General features: G+C 37.2%; 2 long non-coding RNA genes across 5 annotated transcripts; one reads left to right on the plus strand and one right to left on the minus strand.

Moving 5' to 3' along the window:
- Positions 1-1,455: 1,455 nt before the first annotated feature.
- LOC133742683 (uncharacterized) lies at positions 1,456-4,201 on the minus strand. Of its 2 annotated transcripts, XR_009862674.1 has the most exons (4): positions 3,405-4,201; positions 3,171-3,241; positions 2,341-2,427; positions 1,456-1,677 (listed from the first exon to the last, which is right to left on the minus strand). It is a non-coding gene; the product is annotated as an uncharacterized LOC133742683 (long non-coding RNA). The 2 variants fall into 2 exon arrangements; XR_009862675.1 differs by lacking the exon at positions 3,171-3,241 and having other exon boundaries at positions 3,405-4,192.
- A 10,923-nt stretch (positions 4,202-15,124) lies between these two features.
- LOC133742682 (uncharacterized) lies at positions 15,125-17,014 on the plus strand. Of its 3 annotated transcripts, none has more exons than XR_009862673.1 (5): positions 15,125-15,255; positions 15,345-15,419; positions 15,531-16,230; positions 16,337-16,459; positions 16,540-17,014. It is a non-coding gene; the product is annotated as an uncharacterized LOC133742682 (long non-coding RNA). The 3 variants fall into 3 exon arrangements; XR_009862672.1 differs by having other exon boundaries at positions 15,531-16,210; XR_009862671.1 differs by lacking the exons at positions 15,125-15,255; positions 15,345-15,419; positions 15,531-16,230 and having other exon boundaries at positions 16,238-16,459.
- The last annotated feature ends 6,958 nt before the right edge of the window (positions 17,015-23,972 follow it).

The following is a 23,972-nucleotide window of genomic DNA, read 5'->3' on the forward strand; positions in this document are numbered from 1 at the left end:
ATGAAAGCCATTCCTTGGTGACATTCATTTTCCTCGGATTTCATTTAGAACAGCTCAGAATGACTGGCTGGGGCAATTTGTTTGAACTCGGTGGTAACTAAATGCATACAAATGCAGTAGAACATCTAGAATTATGGGCACATATAAACCATCATTACACTGAGAATCAGTTCCAGTAGGATCCGGAGTAGGAAAATGATTATCTGAATTTCTTTCTTAAAAGCAGATTTGAGTGTTTCCTTGTTCAGATCGAGAAGCACATAAGTATATATAAATATAATGTGTGTGTAGGTGTGTCTCAGTGTGTACAAGTTTCTTAATATATAGCAGGATAAGAAAAGTTGAGTAAATAACTTGAAAGTTGAAACTGATATCTAAATTAATTATACCTGTGCTATTTTCTCGTCATGGTAAACCATGAGTTGACTTTTCTTGATTGACTAGACAACTAGAAATAATTCTTCAGCTTGTTGGAACTGGAAATCATAGATATCATACATCAAGTAACCACATGCTGGTGATCCACTGATTCTTGTCTGCAAAGAAATACTATTCACCAGCTTAGAGTAGAACTCCAAGTCTAAGCATGCATGGCTCTTATCCCTTTGTAAGAAAGATATCTCACTTCAGGTGGTCCTTGTCTTGTCTAGAATCTAAGGAAGTAGGGAAGGATGTTTCAAAAATAAGATACGTGAATGACAGGACGAACCCATGTGATTTCTTGATTTCAAACAAGCTAGTGTCTCTCATTGCTGCTCATCTTAACCACTCAATTCATGTAGCAAATGATCTTCTGCACACCCTTTCATCATCTACATATGGACATACAAATAAATCATCAGGAACTCAAGTGTTCTCCTTCATAAACATCAAAGCTTTCTCTCTTTCCCAGATCATTTCAAGTCTTTTCATTCTTCTCCCTCTTCAGAACATAGAAACCATGGGTTTCCAGTTGCCTGGAATTGTTAACCCGAAGAGAAGTCTTATTCAATCTCTATCTCTAGGAAAACAGACAACTTTCAAAGACCTTGGATATCCCAAAAGGTTATTTTGCTGTCTTTGTTGGTGAGAGCCAGAAGAAGTGATTTGTGATTCCAATATCATACTTGAACCAACCTTCATTTCTGGATTTGCTGAGTCAATCTGAAGAAGAGTTTGGGTACAATCATCCCATGGGCGATATCACGATCCCCTGCAGTGAAGACACCTTCCTTGATCTCAATTCCAGTTTAAGTGTGTGACTGAATGATAATATGACAGTGATCTTCTTTAACTCAGCAGCTGCTATGGAGCTGAGAGATACAAAACTCATGAAGTAGCTAGAATCAGACACATGGCGACATCATATGAGTCTAAAGTAACATTTTGTCCGAAAATCACAACTCCATTTTTGAACTCACGAACAGTGAAATTTTGTCTTCAATGCCATGTAAACGTATCTCTCCCAGGATCATATTCTGGAAATATATAATATATATAGTCCAATTCTCATGAACTTCTTCTCTTATTGTCCATTACAACACTGCCATATATAGTTTACTAAATGGCATCATACTTGCACAACAAATAAAGTGTAATGGCTTACATTCAGTAGTTCTAAATCATGACGTGCCTTGTAACATTCTGACATCCAGATATCCAAAATTAATAAAGGCGATCCTTTGTCACTAAAAACATCTGCAGAAGAGATTTCAAGTTGTTAGGCTGAATTTACCACTGCAGCATTCAAGACCAAACTTGTTTGCATTGTGGTAGATTAGTAGAGACAGACGTATTGGTTCATGTAAGAATGCGTGTAGAATACAGTTTACCGGCCATGTGATATTTGAAACCAAGTGAACAGGACTGCTTACAGGTATAAGTAGTCTTGGTTTACGATGATGAATACAAAGTAGACAAGTGCAACAAGATGACTCTCTGGATAGAAGCAGGGGACATAGACAATTTTAAAAAGGTATAATGCAATCTTCTATTGTTCTTAACTAGCAGCTTTGGTGAAACTGATAATTGAAGTTTCTTTGTGAATTTTTTCAAAGCCAGAGAAAAAGATAAGAGTACATCAAATCAGGATTCACCAATGTTACTGATTTATGACTTTTGACTGAAGAGCTTGAAATTGATGTCCAGAATTTAAACATGATTGAAAAGTTAACAAAGTGAATTTCAGCGGCTTCTCCATATATTTCAATGAATACGGATAGTAACAAGGATAGCAAAAAAAACAAGAGTTCAGGGTCAACATGCTTTGCAGCATTTGCGTTTACTCATCAGACAAATGGAAAAAAAAAAAAGTTACAAAAGCAGTAGACAAAGGCTTTGGCTGAACCAACGTACACTAACCTATATATGCAGTGTGATCTCTGCACTCGCTGATTCAAAGGAGATGATTGATTTTCCACTTGAATGACACATATTTCAAGCTACAAGCTGAGGAGAAAGATAAAATTTATGAAGCAGACAAATGGTGATCTCATATGAGCTCTAGTATTTGTTCAAAAAGAAGACTCCAACTATGAACTCAAAGACTGTTTAAAGTAGGTAATGTAATAGTAAGAGATTCAAGAACATGCTAAATCGGGAAGTTCAAGTTATAAAAAGGGTATCGTTTTCAAGTATAAACAGATTCAAAAATTCACGATAGCCTAATGGGTAGGTTCAGTTTACAACTATGAACAAACAGAAAATATGTATAGCTACGTTGCCCACAATGTCAGAACATATTAACCATCATAAACTAACATTCCTGATAAGTTATCTGAGTTCCATTCTTCAAATAGAAAAATGTAACGAATACTCGATTAGTTCAAACAAACATAAGCAGAACAAAACAATAGAAGAGATTCACAGGGTCATTTCATCAAACAGCTGGTGCATGCTCACAATTTATTCCTATCAACTTTTTCTCAATGGTCTAAGACCAACGCTCGGTTATTTAATTTAACCAATAAATTCAAGCACTCAAACTTAAGTCGCTTGGCCATAAACAATGGATGAACTAAGGAATGACCAAAAAAAAGAGAAAAAAACAGCAATAATTTATCAAATAGCTAGTGAGCAAGAATTTGAATTTTTCATTTGCATTCATATATAAATGCTGAATCACTGAGTCAGAACACGAAGAAAATAAAATGGAAGAAAATTGAAGAACAAGAACGCGAAAGTTAAACTACCTGGAATCAAATGGAGCGAGAAGAGATAGAGATGCAGAAAAATGAGAAATCAAAAGACATTTGGACCAGCACTATAAAAACACAAGCAAAAAGCTTAGTTCCAACTTCCAAGGGTACATAAAACACATAATATACAACAAATGAATAGGTATAATTCACAGCAAATCTAGATAATTAAGCAATAATCAATGTTCCTCATCTCTGTTACTGATTCTGAAGTCTTTAAATCAGTACCTGCCCGGTTTTCTCATCCTGCTTGACCATCAAATGAATCAATTGCTGCCTCATGTTGTTGATGCTGGAGATCATAGATTGTAGATGAGCCAAAAAACGTAATGCTAGGTTGGTTTTGTGCTTCAGCCCCATGGAAAGTTCTCTTAGCACCACAAAATCTTGTTCTTGAGCAGCATTGATAGTCAATGTTGGGCAGAACTGCATGTCTAAAGCTCTTATTTCTTAGATACAGAAATGTCACTACTGCTAGCTTCTCTCCTGCGTTATGGACAAGGTGTTGGGAGGGAAGACATGTTTCTACAAGATTGGACTCTTCGGTAGCATATATATGCAAAATCTGTTGAAGGATAAAGATTTACGAGAATGGCAAGACAAACCCACGTGATTACATGCTTTCTCACAAGGCAGCCTCTAAATCATAACCCTGCAGCCTTATCATTCAACATAGTTTGGTAGATGGATTGAAAGCTGTGGTAGCCCTCTTCTTGTCTGCTATGGAGGTAGGGAACAATGTCTCTCCAAGTATGCAGGTTGGTACCATTTATAATGATTTGAGTTGGAAGACAAACCCATGTGGTTTCTCACAAGCTAGTGTTTCTACCTGGAGCCCATCTCAATGCCTCTTCACCACTAATTTCATGTAGCTGATGATTTTCAACATACCATTTCTCTATATATACACACATGATCAGATTCATGAGACTCATCAACACCTCTCCTTGCAAGAATCAAAATAAGCTTTCTCTGTTTCACAAGTCCTTTGAAATCTTTTCTTCCTTCTTTGATCAATTAAGTATACAGAAACCATGGGTTTTCGATTGCCTAGAATCACCAACACAAAGACATCAGAGATCCCAAAAGGCTACTTTGCAGTCTATGTTGGAGAGAGTCAGAAGAAACGATTTGTGGTTCCAATATCATACTTGAACCAACCTTTGTTTCAGGATTTGCTGAGTCAAGCTGAAGAAGAATACGGATACCATCATCCAATGGGTGGTATCACAATTCCTTGTGGTGAGGACACCTTCATTGATCTCACTTCTCGCTTAAGTGTGTAAGTGAACACTAATGAAGCGGAGCTTGGATCCAAAACATACTCATTTCGAAACTCGCTGCTGAGTCAAGATGAAGAAGAGGCTTGGGTTGATAATTATCATCCACTGCATCAAATCACTTGTGTGGAGGGGAAACTGGCCGGCTGTATTCCTAAAGCTGCTTCTGAGCTGATGAAGAAAGAGTTCCAAATTTTGAAGAAGAATCAGTTCAGGCAAATATGAAAATTGCATAAACAATTAGTCTAAAGGTTCATGAGACTCCAAAATTTTGTGAATTCAAGCCAGTCAAGTTCTGTGTTTTACTCCTATGTAAAACTTTCTCATTCTCTATAAAATATGGGAATGCAAAACAATTACTTCATATCCTGAATTCCTGATCAACTTTCTTGTATTAGTTTTCACTATATCATTTTCTTCTTGTAGCTTTGTGGCATGTTATTATTATTATTACCAAATCGCAGCATATTAAAACACTTGATGATATAATGGCTTATCTAATCTTTGATTAGTAGACCACGTCAATCTGCACTGCAGAAAGAGTCATATATTGGCTTTAATCTTTTATACACTCTGATATTAACAGCGTGCTTGACCCATAGGGAAAGGATAATATCATGGCAGGTGAAAAATGGTAAAAAAAAAATAAATAAAAAAATGTTAAGAATACAATAGAAAACTTTCTTCCTGGTAAAGAAAGAAAGAACACCAAACATAGAAAGAAACAAAGAAGTACCTGTGGTGCGCTTTCCATTAATGAAGTTGGGCTTTTCCTCTGTGGTGGCATTATAATCTCTAAGAATTAATTAGCTAGTAGTAAGGTGATGGAACCACAATTTAAAATAATGATGTAAATTAAAGAAAATAAATACATATCCACATTGATATATTACAAAGTAATATATATGGGTATTGATGAAGTTCAGATTAGATACTAGATACTAGCAGCACAACTTTGGGAGTCAGATCTCAGTTAGGTGATTCTCCATTACTGATCCCAACAATTTCTGCATGATTAATCAGTAATGGAGAATCAGATTCAAGTCGAGCAATCCTCTATAGTAATACAATTACACCACAACTTTGGGAGCCCAAGCCACCAGCAAAGCTAACCCGTAAAGATAAGAAGATCAACATTGTTCATGAGCATTTCACTCACAGCCAACAACCTCATTATCATAACAGGAATAGGCTGCAATTAATCAACATCAAAACCAGTTTCACTAGAGAGGGATATCTCATTTAAAAGATCATGAACAATTTGAGATAAAAATAGAAATGATTAGCTACATGCGCACCAAATATTGATCAGGCTAGGAAACTCTAATAAGTTTGGGCTAGATATATATCCATATATATTAAACTAATTAAATCCTCATCTTTGAGCTGCTATAAATACCTACATAATCACTTCCCCCGTCACAAGAAGTTGATATGCCAACCAGTTAAGAACCAAGGTTTTTTACACCCCACAGAAACTAAAAACAATTACATAGTGGACAAGTCAATATGTAACTTCAAACCAGTTGACAGGCATCAGTACTTATGCCTGATCTAAACAAATGCAGATCGAGGAGAAAACATTTCGAATTACAGAACCAAGATGTAAAGGTTAAGTCATCATGTCCAGAATAAATTAGTACTCATAAGTGACTACAGAAGCCCTGAACTGCTGGCTTCTTCGAAGAGCAATGGAGAAACATAAATCAATAGAACCTACCACCTCTTTGATTATTTGGTTTAAGTAAACTGCAGTACGCATATAACACTAAATCATGGAATGCAACCAGCATAGCCAGAAGAAAGATGAAAATTGGAGATTTAACTGTCCAGGACCTACACTATCCAGTAAAATCCCTTTCTTGACCTACTATTGGGTGCATAATAACAAGGAGCAGCCTGCGCAACAAAATGAAAATGCGTACACGACAAAAAAGATATCTTGTTGTGTCTACAATAATATGCAGTGAAGATTAAGAAGTGGCCAGACCCTCTTCTTATGAAATTCACTAAATCTAAACTGAGCAATCAAACTAGCACCCTAAAGAAAGAAAACAGAAATTAGAAGTTAAGTAACAACAAAAGCCATAATTCATGCAGAGACAGTAAAATTAGTCAGGTCTCGAAACCATACAACATGATACTAAGTTACTAATTAACAAGGAGCCTACATGAAAAAATCCCAATCTTTTCCATCGTAATAAAAGGGAAGGCCTACCAAGCATAAGACCCATGCAAAATGCTATAGATATGAGGATTCACAAAAACATAGTTTGGAGTTTAGAACAACTACTTTTCAGATTTACTGACCCTGAACTGATGATTCAAATTATTCCCAATCCTCTCAGAAAACTAGCTAGTTAACTGGTGCAACAACCATGCTGAAATCAAAATTGAAGTGGTTATAGAGGGACACAAGCTAGCACTTTTGTTTCACGAGAACCACAATTCAATAATACAACCACCTCCTCCCCGCTTTCATCATCACTCAATCCAAACAAAAAATCTCAGCACACAAATTGAAAAGAAAAGAGCATTTTTGAAGCCAAGTATACAGAAACCAGACTAGTTTTTAGGCCTCAAATTCCCCTAAGAGAATTCCTTTATACAGTCTTGAGATCCTATCCATGGAGCCAGTACAATGTCTGAAAACAAATTTCAAAACCACCCTTGTAATCAAAGTTTCAGAAAAGCTGAATGTTCGAATAACACTCCAAATACGGTATTACACTATTAGTGTATTACTACCTAGTATTACACTATTACTACACATCATAACTGATATGCTAATCTATAAAGCCAAATAACAAAAGTCAAGCACAAAACGTCGAGCGAGGTTACATTAACTATTGATTTGCTTTATTGACTAGTTGTAGGAAACCTAGAAATCGGTTGTCCTGAAGAATTCATCTTGTGGTTGCCTTCAAGTCCACCCGCAAATTAGATTATTAGTCCATTAAAAAACGATATTATTCGGACTAATAAAAAACAAGAAATATTAATAGACCAATAAAAAACGTACACATTTTATATGGACCAATCACATTAGCTCGAACATATCAAAAAAAATAAAAATCACATTAGCCCGAATCATAATACATGTGGTGGTCTAGGACGTACAATATAATAAATTTTCCATAACTATTTTGTTTTCTAAGAACAAATTATATTTAAAAGTTATTCAATACCTACTTCAGAAATAATTAAGAAACCTAGCTTGCAGACCAAGAAAACCCATATGTCTTGTCATTAATACCTTCAATCTAGGGATATCACAATACAATTAAATTGGGTGGATCGACTGTTCGTCTTTCGGTATAATCCTCAATATTTCATTCTCCACTAAGCATGGAACATCTGCAGGCAAAACAGAATACAAACATCGAATCTAATATCCCCCAGCTCCCAACCGAAATTTTATGCTTTAAGATATTGCCAAGGCTAGCGATCAAGGATGTAATGAGTTGCAGGTGTGTGTGCAAGTCTTGGTCCTCTCTCACCCGCAGCCTTTCTTTTATCCACGCCTACCAACACTTCAAGCACCACAATGGCAACAACAACAACAACAACACTCATGGCGACCCCATCCTCGAAATCTTGTGCTTTCAGATATTCCCAAGGCTACATGTCAAGTACCTTTTAAGGTTTACAAGCGTGTGCAAGTTGTGGCGTTCCCTTATCCGAAACCCTCTCTTCATCTCCCTTTTTAAGGGGACTCCCCCCCTCTGCTTCGCTATGTGGGGAGAATATCAACGCTTTGGTTTGTATGTATTGTCGGATCCCAAATGGGAACTTGAATGGGAAAAAAATTCTGTTTCCTTGAATGTGTTGAGAAGTGGCAGCTGACGAATGACCATCGGTTGCGATTCCGATATTCTTCGGTTTCGAAGTTGTTTTGGTTTCTTCTTTTTTAATAATAGACGTGAGTGTATTGTGTGCTACTTGGGTGATATATTTTATACCTATCAAACTGATCATCTAAATCTTATTCTTGGGTTAGAGAAGCAAACATACTTTATAATTGCAGATTAAGTTTACATTTGACTATTACGTCTATTAACCATTAAGTGTATATATATATATACTTCCTCAGCTTGTTGAATCTAGAGAACATGGATGAAGAAAAGTGCTTGGCTGGCTTGGTGATCTCAGTCAGGCTGCATATAGCTTTTTGTACTGCCCCATCCAAAAATATTAGCAATTCGTGTCTGTAAAATGAATTGGTTGTTATGCAGAGGAGGTAGGGATGGATGTTTCTATAATAGGATATGATTTCTCACAAGCTGCTGTTCATAACTGGAACCCATCTCAGTTCTTCTTCACCAATAGATGTTTCTACACTCAGTCACTCAATCGATCAAAGTTGGAGAGTCAATGTTAGGTTCCTTAACTGCAAACACTAGATAAGGAATTAGAAAACAGAGGACCCATAAAAAAAATGTATAGAATGAACTTAGATAAAACAGAACCAAACCCAAAAATATATTGAAAAATGTAACATTTTATCTTCCTTGGACACTCTTTGGAATTAACATGTCCATTATTCACATTTTCGTTATTCTTATGGATGAGTACACCTAGTATCTTATTTTGGATGAACTGATTTCTTTTTTAACCAACCACAATGACCATTAATTGTTCCTCCTCTTCACTATTTAAATCAGCAGCTAGCAGTATCAAAACAGAAGCAAAAGAATTAGTTCCCAGGGTACTTTAAAGGACATGCACAACAAATGAGTAGGCAGTGGTCACAGCTAATCCAAATTATTGAAATCAAATGGAACTACACATTTTACTAGTCATGGAATGATTCTAATCATTAAAGAATACAGAATCAATGTTCCTCATCTCATCTACTGATTCTGAAGTATTCAAATATGTACTTGTGTGGTTTTCTCCTCATGCTTGACCATCAAATGAACTCTATTCCCAGACCAATCATACAAAACAAATACTTCCTCAGGTTGTTGAAACTAGATCGTAGATTGTAGATCGATGAAATAACAAACCGTATGCTAGGCTGGCTTCATGCTCTCATTGCTCTGGCCCCACGGAAAATTGTCTAATCACTTAGCTCCACCAATTCTTGTTGTGAGCAGCATTAATTATCAATCCAAAGCCTGTCTCTTATTTCTTAGATATAAATTTCACTTCTGGCAGTCACTTTCTTGGGAAGGAAGACATGTTTTGACAAAAAAAACACAGTTTCTCCAGCAGCATATATACATGAAATCTATAGGAGGACTATAGCTTACGAGAATAGCAAGACAAACCCATGAGATCACAAGTCAGTGTCCCTCAATCCACCACTCTTCACCACTTACTAGCTTCATGCATGTAGCAGATCGATGATTGAAGCCTCTTATCATAGCCCATGCTTATCTTTCACAAGAGTTTGTTAAATGGATTGAAATCTGTGGTAGTCCTCTTATCTGCTACATATCATCTAAAGGAGGTAGGGAACAATATTTCTATCCAAGTGTACAGGTTGGTACCACTAATATGTGATTTGAGTACGAAGACAAACCCATGTGGTTTCTCACAACCTAGTGCTCCTACCTGGAGCCCATCTCAAGGCTTCTTCACCAATCATTCATGTAGCAGATGGTTTTCCACAATTCCACATACCACTTCTTCATCTATATATACAACACATGATCGCATTCTTGAGTAAACTCAACTCCTCTCCTTGCAACTGCAAGCATCGAATTAAGCTTTCTCTGTTTCCAAAGTCCTTTGAATTTCTTTCTTCTTTTGATCACTTTGGTGTATAGAACCATGGGTTTCCAATTTCCTCGAATTGCTTACTCAAAGACATCAGATATCCCAAAAGGCTACTTTGCAGTTTATGTCGGAGAGAGCCAAAAGAAACGATTTCTGGTTCCGATATCATACTTGAACGAACCTTTGTTTTTGGATTTGCTGAGTCAGGCTGAAGAAGAATTCGGATACCATCATCCAATGGGGGGTATTACCATTCCTTGCAGTGAGGACACCTTCCTTGATATCACTTCCAACCTAAGTGTGTGAGTCATGAACACTACTGAAGTGGATATCTTGGATCAGAAAAATCCACATTTAATTTTGAAACTCGCTGCTAAGTCAAGTTGAAGAAGAGGCTAAGCAGTTGATAACTTCATCATATACTGAATCAAATTGCCTCTTGCACTGAGGAGAAATCTGCTGTACTTCCTCAAGTTGTTTTTTAGCTGAGAAGAAAGGTGTCCAGATTCTGAAGAAGAATCAAATCACATCTTATGAAGCAGGCAAATGAGAACATTGTATATACGATATACTCTCCAAGGCAATTGGTCTAAAGTTCATAAGACTCCAAATTTTGAACACAAGTATTGTCAAGTTCTGTCTTTTAATCCTATGTAAAACTTTCTTGTTTTCTAGAATATATGTGAATATAAATATATTTCAAATCCTGATCAACTTTATTGTCTTATTTTTCATCACGGAGATGATATTCACACTATCTTTTGTGTTTTAAATAAGGGTTCTTGACCCAAAGCATCAAAATTGGCCAAAATTATCTTACTTTACCCCAGCAACAGATTTTTATTCCTACTAATCCAATTTAAAGGAAAATGACTATTCTGCCCATAACTTAATTAATGAATTACATGCCACTGCCAATTTCTCTTAAATGTACTTGAAAGTGAGAATATTGAAATAAATCGTGTGAGTGAACCTTTAGAATGTACAATGCCTTTGAATATATATGATCCTAGAGTTTGGGATAGTTTAGATGGAAAAATGAGAGATCTCTGCTTGTTGAAAAAGGTCCTATTAGAGAAACCAATATTGTTTTTCCTAAGGATAATCGAAATAGGGGGTTCTCTTTGGATTATTTTTCTCCAAAGATGAGTAATGGTGAACTTTCCGATAGAAAATGGTTGGTTTACTCAAAAGATTTGGATAAAGTATTTTGTTTTTGTTGTAAAGTTGTAAGAAAAACTCATTCTAGGAGTCAATTAGCAAATGAAGGAATTAATGATTGGAAACATTTGGGAGATAAGCTTAAACAACATGAAAAGAGTCGTGAACACATCTCTAACCTTAGAGCTTGGAATGAGCTACGAGTGAGATTGAGCACAAATCAAACAATTGATAAAGAATTACAAGAGCAAATCAAGAAAGATACAGAGCATTGGAATGAAGTCATGGTTAGAGTAATTAGTGATATTAAACGTCTTGCTATGAATAATATAGCCCTTCGTGGAACAAATCAAAAAATCTATGAGAATTCAAATGGAAATTTCTTAGGCTTTCTTGAATCAATAGGAGAGTTTGATCCAATAATGAAGCATCATTTTCGACTCATTCAAAATAAAAAGGGCTAAATACAAATTACTACCCTGTGGTTTAGGTCCAAAATCAATTCAGTCATTGAACTTCTAATTTCATCAAAAACACCCCTGCACTTTCAATTTTGATCTAATAGGTCCAATTTGTTAGTTTTCTGACAATTGAGTTATTTAACTTGTTAATGTGGCTCATATATGGCCTATGTTTTATGATGTGGTGTCGAGGTGGTCTGCATAGTCAATTTAGGAGTGAGTCCTACTATTAAAAAAAAAAAGTTTTTCAACAAATAATCCAACTATAACTTGAACCCATAACAAAATATTAACGAATTGGACCTATTAGATCAAAATTGAAAGTGCAGGGGTGTTTTTGATGAAATTAGAAGTCCAGGGACTGAATTGATTTTGGACCTAAACCACAGGGTACTAACTAGTATTTAGCCCTAAAAAGGGCCATTATCATTATCTTAGTCATAAAATACAAAATGAATTGATAGCTATGTTGGCATCAAGTGTCAAGAGTGTGATTATAAAGAAGATTAAGAGCATCTTTAGCAATGCTAGCCATTTTTGAGTCAAATCACTACACCAGAAACGTTAACACACAACACTTTTTGCACAACGAAAAAAAAAAAGTGTTGTGTGATGAAGAAAAGTGAATCACACAACACGTTTAGTAAACTTACGTTGTATTAGGTGGTTAAAATTCTAAAGTTTTTGTTTAGAAGGTCATTGCACAACGGTTACAAGAATAATCTGTTGTGTGAATGAAAAAAAAAACAGCGGCAGATTTCCCTCTTGGCCTAACTCAAATTTGGCTCCAAATTGGTACTTCAAAGGACAACAGAATAGTTATATCTGTTGTATGAGTGTAGCTTGCAAAATATCATACAACAGTTTTTTACTTTGTGTTGTCCAAGTAATGAAGATATATACTGGCAAAATTTCAATACATCCAAAATGAACAGACTTTGATCGAAATGTAGGTTACATATATGTACTCCTACAACGTAATTTCTTATTTGTGTTGTCTAAATGAGAGATACCTATCCCTAGCGCCAAAACTGGTACTATGATTGCACATAGGCGGGAACTATCCCTCCTTGCTCCCTCAGCTCAAATTTATAATCAGACAACATAACTTCATATACGTGTTGTGTGATTCATGAATACTTTTAAAAACCAAACCCCCGCGCCTTGATAGCTATTATCTCCCACTTGCACAAAACAACACTTCAACAAAATAACAAATTACCTTTTCTTCGAGCATCTCTCCTCAAAACATCATCTCCTCTCGCGTTTTACTGTCCCTTTTCCTAGATTGCTCCTCTCCCTATTGTCTCCGCAATCCCTTCCTCCATCTACATCATGATCTTCGCCTACACGCATCACCGCCAAGATTAGGGTTCTATTATCTCGACTCAGCCATCACTCAATTCCATTTGTGAAGAAATAGGGTTCTGCGTATTAGGAACTGGGAAGAAGGAGGAGGTTCTTCAATCCGCTGAAGATTAGGGTTCTTCGATCTCTAGGTTTACAACGTCAATTTGGGGATTTGTGGGCTACTCGATTTGGGGGTTTCACAGCTACTCGATTTGGGGTTTTTACGGCTCTTCGTCCTCTCTTCGATTTGGGATTTCTGGGCTTGTGTTGGTCTTCGAATGAGAAAGGTAATGGAGCCTAGGCTTTCGCCTGGGCGGTCTGGGCGGCAAGGTGACTAGGCGGGTTTTTTTTTTTTCCTCCCTTTTCGCGACATCTAAAACGGCCTAAACTATTCGATCCCCAAATCAATGAGATATTGAGACCTAATCTGCCTAAACCATTCGATCCCCAAAACTCAGATTCGCTCTCCGGTCTCTCCCTACCAAGCCACCGCGCCTCTGCATCACTCGTCCACGCCTTCACCGCAGCTCCCCCGAACCACCACAGCTCTCCCCAAGCCACCGCAGCTCCAGTGCTTTATCTCGGCGGCTTCAGACTCGCTTTGTAACGCGCGCCGCCTTCAATCTCTAACTCTGTAAGTCCTTCTATTCCCTTGAATTGGAAGTTTGAGTTTCTCATTTCTGTTCAAGCTCTGATTGTTTGGTAGGGACTAGGGAGACAAAGTTAATAATCGACTGTTTTGACTAGAAGCTTGCTAGCTAAGTGTTCTGTAATCTCACCAATTTCATTAGAGATTCAAGTTTTGATCGAATTTTAGTGATTGATTGTGAATGTTGGATGATCAGGACTCGTTCACGCGGGGCTTTAAGTCGAATCCTCCGGAGCCGTGGAATTGGAATATCTATTTGCTCCCCTTGTGGTGTTTCGGAGTGGTGATTCGATACTTTGTTCTATTTTCGGCAAGGTTAGAGCCTCTATCTTCTGCTTACATATTCAAACTTCCATGCATTTATGCCATCAAGCAACGAAATGTGTTGGTATGAGGTTACTGGTATAACAGGACATTGTCTCGCTGATTATTAGTTGATGGTGCTTGCCATTGTCGTTATTGTTGTTGTCTGTTTAGCTAATGAGGGGCTTAACTTATTGTGCAGGGTACTGGTCTTGACTATTGGATGGATAATTTTCCTTTCGGCATTCATTCCTGTGCACTTCCTACTCAAAGGCCATGAAAAATTGAGAAAAAATTTAGAGGTGCAGATTGTTTTATTACATTTCTATACTTATCATGTATTGCATTTTTTCCTATTGTCTGAAAACGAGGTTGGATTTTTGTGACTGCCTTTTATAGGAATCAGGTTAAATGAAGTAGTATTGCATAATCTTTCATAGACTGCGCTACAATATAGTTTGGGTTACACATGTATTATCTTTTTATGCACTACACATGTATTATATATCTTTTTATGCACTCTAAAAAATAGTTGAACTGTATTTTGCCATTGTTCTCAACATAAGGTATTTTGCCATTGTTCTCAACATAAGGTATCTGCCAAAACCTCCAAGGAAACTTGAGTCACTTTCATGCACAGAGTTCTATACTTGTCTGTATCATTGAAACGTCGGGTTAGATTTGCCCGATTTATGTAGTGTAATTACTACAATTATCCATCTTACATGTAAGTTCCTCAGGCCTCTGATGGAAGTGAAGTTTTCTGGCTTTGTGTGATTTTATTTTATTTTCATGGTTTAGAAAATGAATTTAGTAGTGTTACCATATTTTTTCTTGTACATCAATGAATCTTTTGTAAAAGTGGCCAAGTGAAGAGCCAGGTTTTGGCCTTTTGGATCTATGCTATTTTTGTTTACCACAAATAATAACAGTCAGGAATGGGAATTGATGGACCATTCATTAGATTCTGATATGGATATAAAATGCACTTGCAGCAACGGTTTTTGGAGAGCTGTGGAAATTGGAACCACTATCTGAAGAGAGGAAAACAAAATGGCAAAGGGAAATGGACTGGTTGCTCTCCCCTACAATACTCAATGGTTGAGCTAGTTCATTCCAGGAAAAATGGTGCTAATGGCTGGACATTAGAGGTATCTTTCACTTCAATTAGCTCTACATTAGACTGTCAATATGCATAATAATGTATATCACAATTTGTATCTGATTCTTGTTTGTGCAGATTATGACTCCGAAAGCTCGTGCAAACATACACATCAATCTTCCAGCACTTAAGAAGTTGGACTCGATGCTTATTGTAGGTGGCCTCTTATATGCCAGCAATGTTCATAGCACTTTTTTTTTTTTCTTTTCCTGGCTTACATTAACTGATAATTTCTGTTCACCTCATTAATCTTCAATTTGGCAGGAAACACTTGATTCAATGGTGGATACTGAGTTTGGGTATGTAGAAGGTCGGGCAGAAGGATGAAACAGAACTCCAGGTCAGAGCAAGAGATGGTGGCTCCCATCACCTCAGGTACCAGCTACTGGACTCTCTGATACAGAAAAGAATAAGTTACTTAAACAGGGTAAGGTGGTACATCAAGTATTCAAGGCTGCCAGAACCATCAACGAAAGTGTTCTTCTTGAAATGCCTGTGCCAACCATTATCAGGGATGCACTTCCCAAGGTAGTGAAATTTTTTCTGGTTTAGTATTTTGATCGATCTGTTTGGTTTGATTTTGGTATGCAATTATAGTGTCTCAGATGTAGTCCAATTTCAGTTAGACGTTCTAGTATTAGTGCTCAGAATGGTGATCGTGGCTTTTTCGTTTTTTTTCAGTCTTCCTTAATCAATCCTTGCATTTTTCATTGTCCAATGTTGTGTTATTGTTTACTGTAATTCTTTTGGTAGATTTTGTTTTTTTTTTTTTTGGTTTTCTGAAGAAATAGTTTTCATTTCTGGGTTCTTAATTTTTTTTCAGTTTTTATTTTAGGTGAGTGGCGATTATTGCTTGTGAAATACAATGGTAGTTCGTCTGGGTGTATATTGTGCTGGGATTTTTTTTATTTATTATTGGATTGACTTTTCTGGAACTCAAGCAGGTCTATTTCCCACCACACTTGTATGTTTTATCTTTTTTTTTTTTTTTTGAAACGTCGTTTAATCTTTTCTAGAGCTTTGAAGCTTTGAATCAACATGCTGTTGCTGTGGTGGTGGATCCAATTCAGAGTGTGAAGAGGAAGGTGGTCATTGATGCCTTCCGCCTTATCAACCCATAGACTATGATGCTCGGTCAAGAACATCGGCAGACCACATCCAATCTGGGCCATCTTAATAAACCATCTATTCAAGTAAGTTCCCAATGAGTCAGTTTGAACCCCATTGTTTGCAATAGCAACTTTCTGATCTTTAATGCAATTTTCTCTTCAAGCTTTGATCCATGGGTTAAACCGGCATTATTACTCTATAGCAATCAATTACAGGAAGAATGAACTCGAGGAGAAGATGTTGCTTAACCTTCATAACAAGGGACAGTTGTTTTGATTCGGGGCAGTAAGCATGGCGGTGACAAACTAGTTCTCAACTCATTGGCACATGTTTTTGCTAGGTTCATTTGCAGATCATATTGTTCAAATAAAGGATGGTGCATAGTTGGTGCTAGGAAGGCAGGTGGAGAGCTAGATTTGATCCCACATCCCACCACTTCCTCCAACCATTTCACCCATTGTGAAGCTAAAAGTCCTGATTTCTCTCAAGTATTATGTACCAATTCATTATCAAACTACTAGGTCGATCATTTTACTTTTGGGTTGTTTAGTGAACATATGCCACTTTGGCTTATTAGGTTTCATGATTTTGTGGAACAATGACTAATATGAATGCATCTTGGTGGATCCATTTGATGATTTGCAGTGTGTTTTGTTTCCAATTGATCACTGTTCATTAGGTAAAATGGAGCTATGCTCAAAATATAGCAAATGAAATTGATCGTACAACAATTTTATAGTATGGCAATCCAACGTTGTCTGAATACACAAATACACAAAACTGGCCATTCACTCAATGCATTCTTTACATATCACACAATGGTTTTAAAGAAAAAATGTCTTCTCATTTACAATCACACAACAATAAAAATGAACTAATGTTGTCCAAAACCAATTCACACAACAAACATACAATACAACTGAAGTGTGATGGTATATCAGACGACGTTGAAATTAAAGAATACGTTGTTTGACTAGGCTTTCCAACAACAGCTTGAAAACAAGATCTGTTGTATGAAGGATGCACCTGGCATGCTGTGTGGCAGCTGTGCCTGGCATCTGTCGAGAGAAGACACAACGGTGATAACAAAAATATGTCGACTGTTTGTATATCATACAACGGTGCAGCACCGTTGTGCAAATTTTAAACACACAACGCTCCGATACACAACGGTGATCCTCCAAATCAGACAACGAATTTTACCCGTCGTCTGTTTCGTTTTTTGGTGTAGTGAATTTTAGCCAAAGTAGCTAAAAAGTCATTTTAGCTAGCCACTTTAGAAATACGTTTGCATCAATGCTCTCTATTTTAGCTAGTTTTGACTTCCTTCATCCTTTCTCCCAGAGTATGCTAGAGACTTGACTTCTAGAGTTTCTATTCGTTTCTCTTAGTGCAGGCTTGTTCTTATTTATTTGTTCTGTTACACTTTTAGGTCTTGTTTTCATAATTGTTATGTTCTTATTTTGTACTGTGTGGGGTCTGTCTATCCATCCAGGGAGGTTTTGGTCTAGTTCCCCTCCCATGTTTGTATCTTTGTTCATTTTAATAAATTCCTGGCAAGGGACGGGCGGTGGGCTCCCGGTTGTTGCGGTCCCCTTCGGGGTTGTGTGGGTGCTAGTCACCCCTTTCAGACTGCTTCAGAGGAGCTAATATCGCCTAATCCTTGCTAGATAAAATTAAAAAAAAAAAAAAAAAAAAAAAAAAAAAGAAGCTAGTTTTGAATTTATATTAATTTTTAAATGAAGATTAAATAGTTTAAATGTATTTATAAATTACATAAAATAACTTAAAATGAATGTTTTAAATTATAGAGAGCCTCATCTCGCTCTCTATATTTAGGAGCGAGATAGCTATAAGTTATAATAGAGAGCCACTTAGGAGTCTGGTGCAGCTACTAAAATATATAAAAAGCTAAACATGCTCTTCAAAATAGCTAAGGAGTCAAAATAGAGAGTCTGCTAAAGATGCTCTAAAGAGGCTAAATATTTTTCTGTGATTCTTGATTGCACCCCTGATACTAGTCACCAAGAGCAAATGACTTTGATAATAAAATGTGTAGATGTTGCAAGTTGCCCAATAAAAGTAGAAGAGTATTTTTTGGAGTTTTTAAATGTAGAATATACATCAAGTTTGGGTCTTTTTAATGAACTACAAGCTGCTCTAAGCTCTCTTGATTTAGATATTGATGATGTGAGGGGACAAGGTTATGATAATGGTTCCAATATGAGAGGAAAACACCAAGGTGTTCAGAAAAGGCTACTTGACATAAATCATAGAGCTTTTTATATGCCATGTGGCTGTCACTCTCTTAATTTAGTACTTTGTGATATGGCAAACTCTTGTCTAAAAGGAAAATCATTTTTTGGAGCATGTCAGGCCATTTACAATGTGTTTGCTAATTCAACAAAGCGATGGAACCTTTTACTTGAATATGTAGATGAATTAACTTTGAAATCTTTGTCAGCTACACGGTGGGAAAGTCATATTGAAAGTGTGAAAGCAATAAGAAGTCAATTTCCCAAAATAAAAGAAGCTTTAATCAAACTTGCTGAAGTTGGTGATGCATATGATAATCATTTGAGTTGGGAAGTTAAGAAATTATTAGATGGTGAATTTTCAAGTTTTGATTTCATTTTAAGTTTGGTTATATGGCATGATATTTTGCACAAAATAAACATGGTGAGCAAAAATTTGCAGGCTGGAGATATGATTCTTGATGTTGCTATTAAAAGTTTAAAAGGGTTGATTTTCATTTTTTGAAAAATATAGAGAAGATGGATTTAATTCTGCTATAGTTGATGCTAAAGAAATTGCAAATGAAATGGGAATTGAGCTTGTATTTCCTGTGAAGCGTAGGGTTATAAGAAAGAGACATTTTGATGAGATTCCTGATACAGATAGAGAACAACAATCAGCTCAAGAAGATTTTAGAACTAATTACTGCTTTTTTGTCTTAGTTTTTTTTTTTTTTTTTTTTAAAGAAGCGGGAAGATGACTAACTCAATGTCCCCTCCCGAAATATTATTGATAGGAAAAAAGAATTACAAATAGGCCGGAGGACAAAACCAAAGCCGTGCCTGATACAAACCCCATTACATGCATAAGAAGACTCTAGAAAGTTCCAAACCATTGCACTAGCAAACAACCCAAAACGTGAAAGATAATCCACAAAACCTTTACAATCAAGACAAGGAAAAACAAAGGCAAGACTCATCTGAACCTGTAAGCCATTCGTCCAGAGAAGTCCCATCCAAAGGCAGGGGCAAGGAAATGGGGTAAAACGTCCCACACATGACTACCATGATGCGAAGCACCATAATTAGCTAAAACATCGGCGGGAACGTTTCCTTCTCGAAAAATATGAGTTACTCTGAGTCGCATAGTACGAGCTAAAGACAACCCATTAAACCACCTAGTCCGCAGCCTCCAAGGAATAAGATTTGGTGAGTTGAAAAACCGAACAACCGCCATGGAGTCCGACTCAATCCATAAGTCAGTTCATTCCCGAAGCCTTGCAACTTGAACTGCTTCAAGAAAAGCTAATATTTCCGCATCCAAAGCGCTGCAAACACTGACCTTAGAAGCAAAGGCCAGCACAAACCCACCGTCATGATCACGTACAATCTCACCAAACCCCGCAATCACCGGGCTTCTGAAGGAACCATCTATATTAATCTTTAGGCAAGGATGCAGTGGCGGATTCCATTCCACGCAAATGAAGCGTGGGGCATGAACTCTCAATTGTGACAACTGTAGAAAAGTAAACATTGGCAAGGAGGAGGGATATACTGAGGGAGAAAAAGCCAACCCCGCTGAATCCTTTAGGGAGCCTACGAAGAAGTGCTTGAAACATGCAAATGAGAACTGCCCCCCATCAAATTTACGTTTATTCCTTTCATTCCAAGTGCACCACAGGAGGTTACAACAAGTTATACGCCAACGAATCTTTGAGGCTTTGGAGAAAGAAGCAATAAAAGCATTAGAGAGAAGGTCCATTAAAGAAACCTGCGGGGGAGGCGTTAAGTTGATATGGCTCTTTCTCAATTGAAGAGTAGATTTGAACAAATGGAAAGTTTTGAATATGTATTTGGCTTCTTATTTGATGCATCGCGGTTGGTTTCATTGGATGATGAAGAAATGAAAAATTGTTGTTTGAAACTTGAACTTGCTTTGAAACATGGTGAGGTGTCTGATATTGATGCAAAATATTTTCTTTCTGAGTTACAAATATTGCAGGAAATGCTACCAATTGAAGCATATGAAACAGGAAAACCATGGAATTCCATTAAAATTATGGAGTTTGCAAAAAAAATGGATATGTTTCCAAATGTTTTGGTTGCTTATAGAATTTTATTGACTGTACCTGTTACAGTGGCATCTGCGGATAGAAGTTTTTCAAAATTAAAGTTATTAAAATCTTATTTGCGGACAACGATGACTCAAGATAGGTTGAATGGTTTAGCAATCTTGAGTATTGAAAAGAATATGTTGAAAAATGTTGAGGTTGAGCACATAATTGATGACTTTGCATCTAAAAATGCAAGAAGAAGTCATTTTAGATGAGATTTGATTGATATAAAGCGATGTAATCTTTATTTTTCGGGGTATTGGTTTTATGTCCCCCCCCCCCGTTGTATAATATTTTTTTCATCAATATGAAACATTTTTAATTATTTTTTTATATACGGCCCAATTTTATTTTTCGCCCCGAGCCTTGAATTTCCCAAGGCCGGGCCTGAGTAGTTGTTAAACATAGAAGAAACTAAAATAACCAAAGAAGGGGAGAAAGAGAGGGAGAGCTGCTGCCTATTGATCTCCTTTTATATGCTTAGAGGTTGCCTCCATCTTTCCTATTGTGTAGGAAATCCAAAACCTAAAAGAATTAGGGTTAGCGTGCTTAGGTGACGTTTTCCTATTGGCTCTTGAACTTGATGACTCATTCCAACCATTCATATCGCTCTATTTGTCCATATTAAGTCGAAATATGAAGCACAAACTCGTCCTTAGGCTTCCCTGTGTGATTTGGGCATCGAAACATAAATTCCCGTCCAATCTTAGATTCACGCGCAGCCTGACTTTCTTGTACTAAATCAGTCATAACTTCTTATAAAAAAGGGGAAATGCTCATTTACTCAATTTTAGCTTAAAATTTGCCCACTTGCTCCACTAATAGTTTTTTAACCCCATTTACCCAAACCCAAAACACTCTAAGGGATTATTTCCCTAATACCCAATTAATTCTTTTTTTATTCTTTTTATTTATTTTTGGGACACTTTTGCCCTCTCCTTCTTTGTCACTTAGAGAGAGAAGTGATAGGAGACTTTGCCGGACTCAGGTGACTAGTGGCCGACAGCGGACTCCGGCGACTGGTGCCCGGAATCCGGCGACCGGTCACCGGAATCCGGCTACTGGACTGGTGACCGGATTCCGGCGTCTGATTTTATTACCCCCCAATAATACCTAGTAATCGTATTATTGCCCCCCAATAATCATATTATTGCCCTCCAACAAACTAGTTATCGGGGATCAATAATTAGTGAAAAATGAAGATGTTTTGAATTTTGAAAGATTTCGAAGGTTTATCTAAATAAATAATTTTATTATTGCCCCCCAATAATCTTATTATTGCCCTTAAGTGAACCAAAATGAATACACTACAGACACAATAAACATTTTATTGCCCCTCAGTAATCTTATTATTGCCCTCCAATACTCATATTATTGCCCTCCAATAATCATATTATTGCCCTCAAGTGAACCAAAATGAATACACTACAGACACAATTGATCAATTTATATGTTCAATTGTAAACGTTCACTTTTTTTTTTTTTCCTTCCCCATTCTCGAAGCTCTTCCCATTGAAACCAAAAAAAAAAAAAAAACCATCGAAATCAGAAAAAAAAAAAAAAAAAAAACCGAAACCAGAAAAAAAAAACCATCAGAATTTTTCTCCGGCCACCCACGCTTCCCCTGTGGACACCCATGCTCCTCCAGCCCGATTCCGACCGGACCGCCTTCGTCTTCTCCAGGTCCTCTTCTCCAGTCGCTCACCTGCAATTGATCTCCGCGCTGCCCTTGAGACCCGATCTCGACCTCAACGACGACTCCTCTACACCGTTGCCGCACCCAGATCGGATTCGTCAGCCCCCCACCGTCGCAGCACCCAGATCGGCGACGACGTATCAGCCCACCCGCCACCTCATTGCCCAGCCCCCGGCCCCCCACCGTCGAAGGAGCTTGATCTCCATAGCCGCTTGGTTCTGTTCTTCAATCGAACCGGACTCGAGGACGCCGATTTTCGAGGCTGACGGTGGTCGCTGAGTCGTCTCAGCCGGGAAGAGAGAGAGAGAGAGAGACTGGAGGTGGAGGTCGGGGGGGGGAGAGAGAGAGAGAGAGAGAGAGTCTGGGAAGGAGAGAGAGACTGAGAGGAGAGGGATTGGTTTTAATTTAATTAATAGGGGCTAAAATGTCAATAGATGTTAGATTGGGTAAATGAGGTTAAAAAACTCTTCGTGGAGTAAGTGGACAATTTTTAGCCTAAAAACGGGTAAGTGGTCACGGCCCCTATATAAAAAATAATATTGATGAGCCGTAGATTTGAGCCTCGAAACATAAATTCTCGTCCAATCTCAGATTCACGCGCAGCCTGACATTCTTGTACTAAATCAGCCATAACTTCTTATAAAAAATAATATTGATGAGCCGTAGGTTTGCCGCCTATACAAATTAAAACCATTTATGTGTGTCAAAATCGGATGTCCCCAAACGGACGAGCGCTGCTGTAAGCTATGCCTATATGAACAGGATTATTTAGCTGCCGTTTCCCGATGTGGGACTTGTAAAACAGATATTTCAAAAGCACACGTGCCTCACGTGTCCTCTCTCAGCTATTTAAACCAAGGTTTTAAACTAACAAAATTTGACTTCTTATGGCACCTATCTAAGTTACTGTTTTTTGAATAATCTTTATGCGAACTTGAAGATCATGTTACAAAGGCTTTAGTTCCTGGTATCGGATGTAACGAAAACATACTTTTATGAATTCAAATTGTGCTTGAATTGCGCAGTTAAAGGGGATTTACATAGATGATAATATCATATTTTAACAAACTGAAAACACCAATAGATTTAGAGCTCCTATACTTTGATCCGATCTTTGGAGTGGCGCCTCTCATGTCTTCCAGTTGCTTCTTATATACACTAGTATCGTGACATACTACTTTTCGGTAAAGTTTTTCAATTAAAAATAAAAAAGGTTATGCGTTTTCTTATATATATCATCATTTTCTTCTAATATCATTGTGAATAACCATTTTTTCTAGTCTCCCAATTAATTGAAATTTCTAATTTGACCACACCAATTGTATGCATTGTTCTTTTAGCTTGTTGAGACTAGAGGCCATATATGAAACACACGTACTGAAGCTGCACATTTCTCAAGCTGGTATTCAGCTTAAAGTATGCAACCTTCAAATGAACAATACACCTAGTAGCTTAAATTTAATTCATCAACATTTTGCTCAAGCTTCGTATACGCGCAAAGGATTTTGAAATTTTGAATAAGTACCTTTTCTATTGATTAAACACTAACACA

This window comes from Rosa rugosa, chromosome 4 (genome assembly GCF_958449725.1).
Source record: "Rosa rugosa chromosome 4, drRosRugo1.1, whole genome shotgun sequence".
NCBI lineage: Eukaryota > Viridiplantae > Streptophyta > Magnoliopsida > Rosales > Rosaceae > Rosa > Rosa rugosa.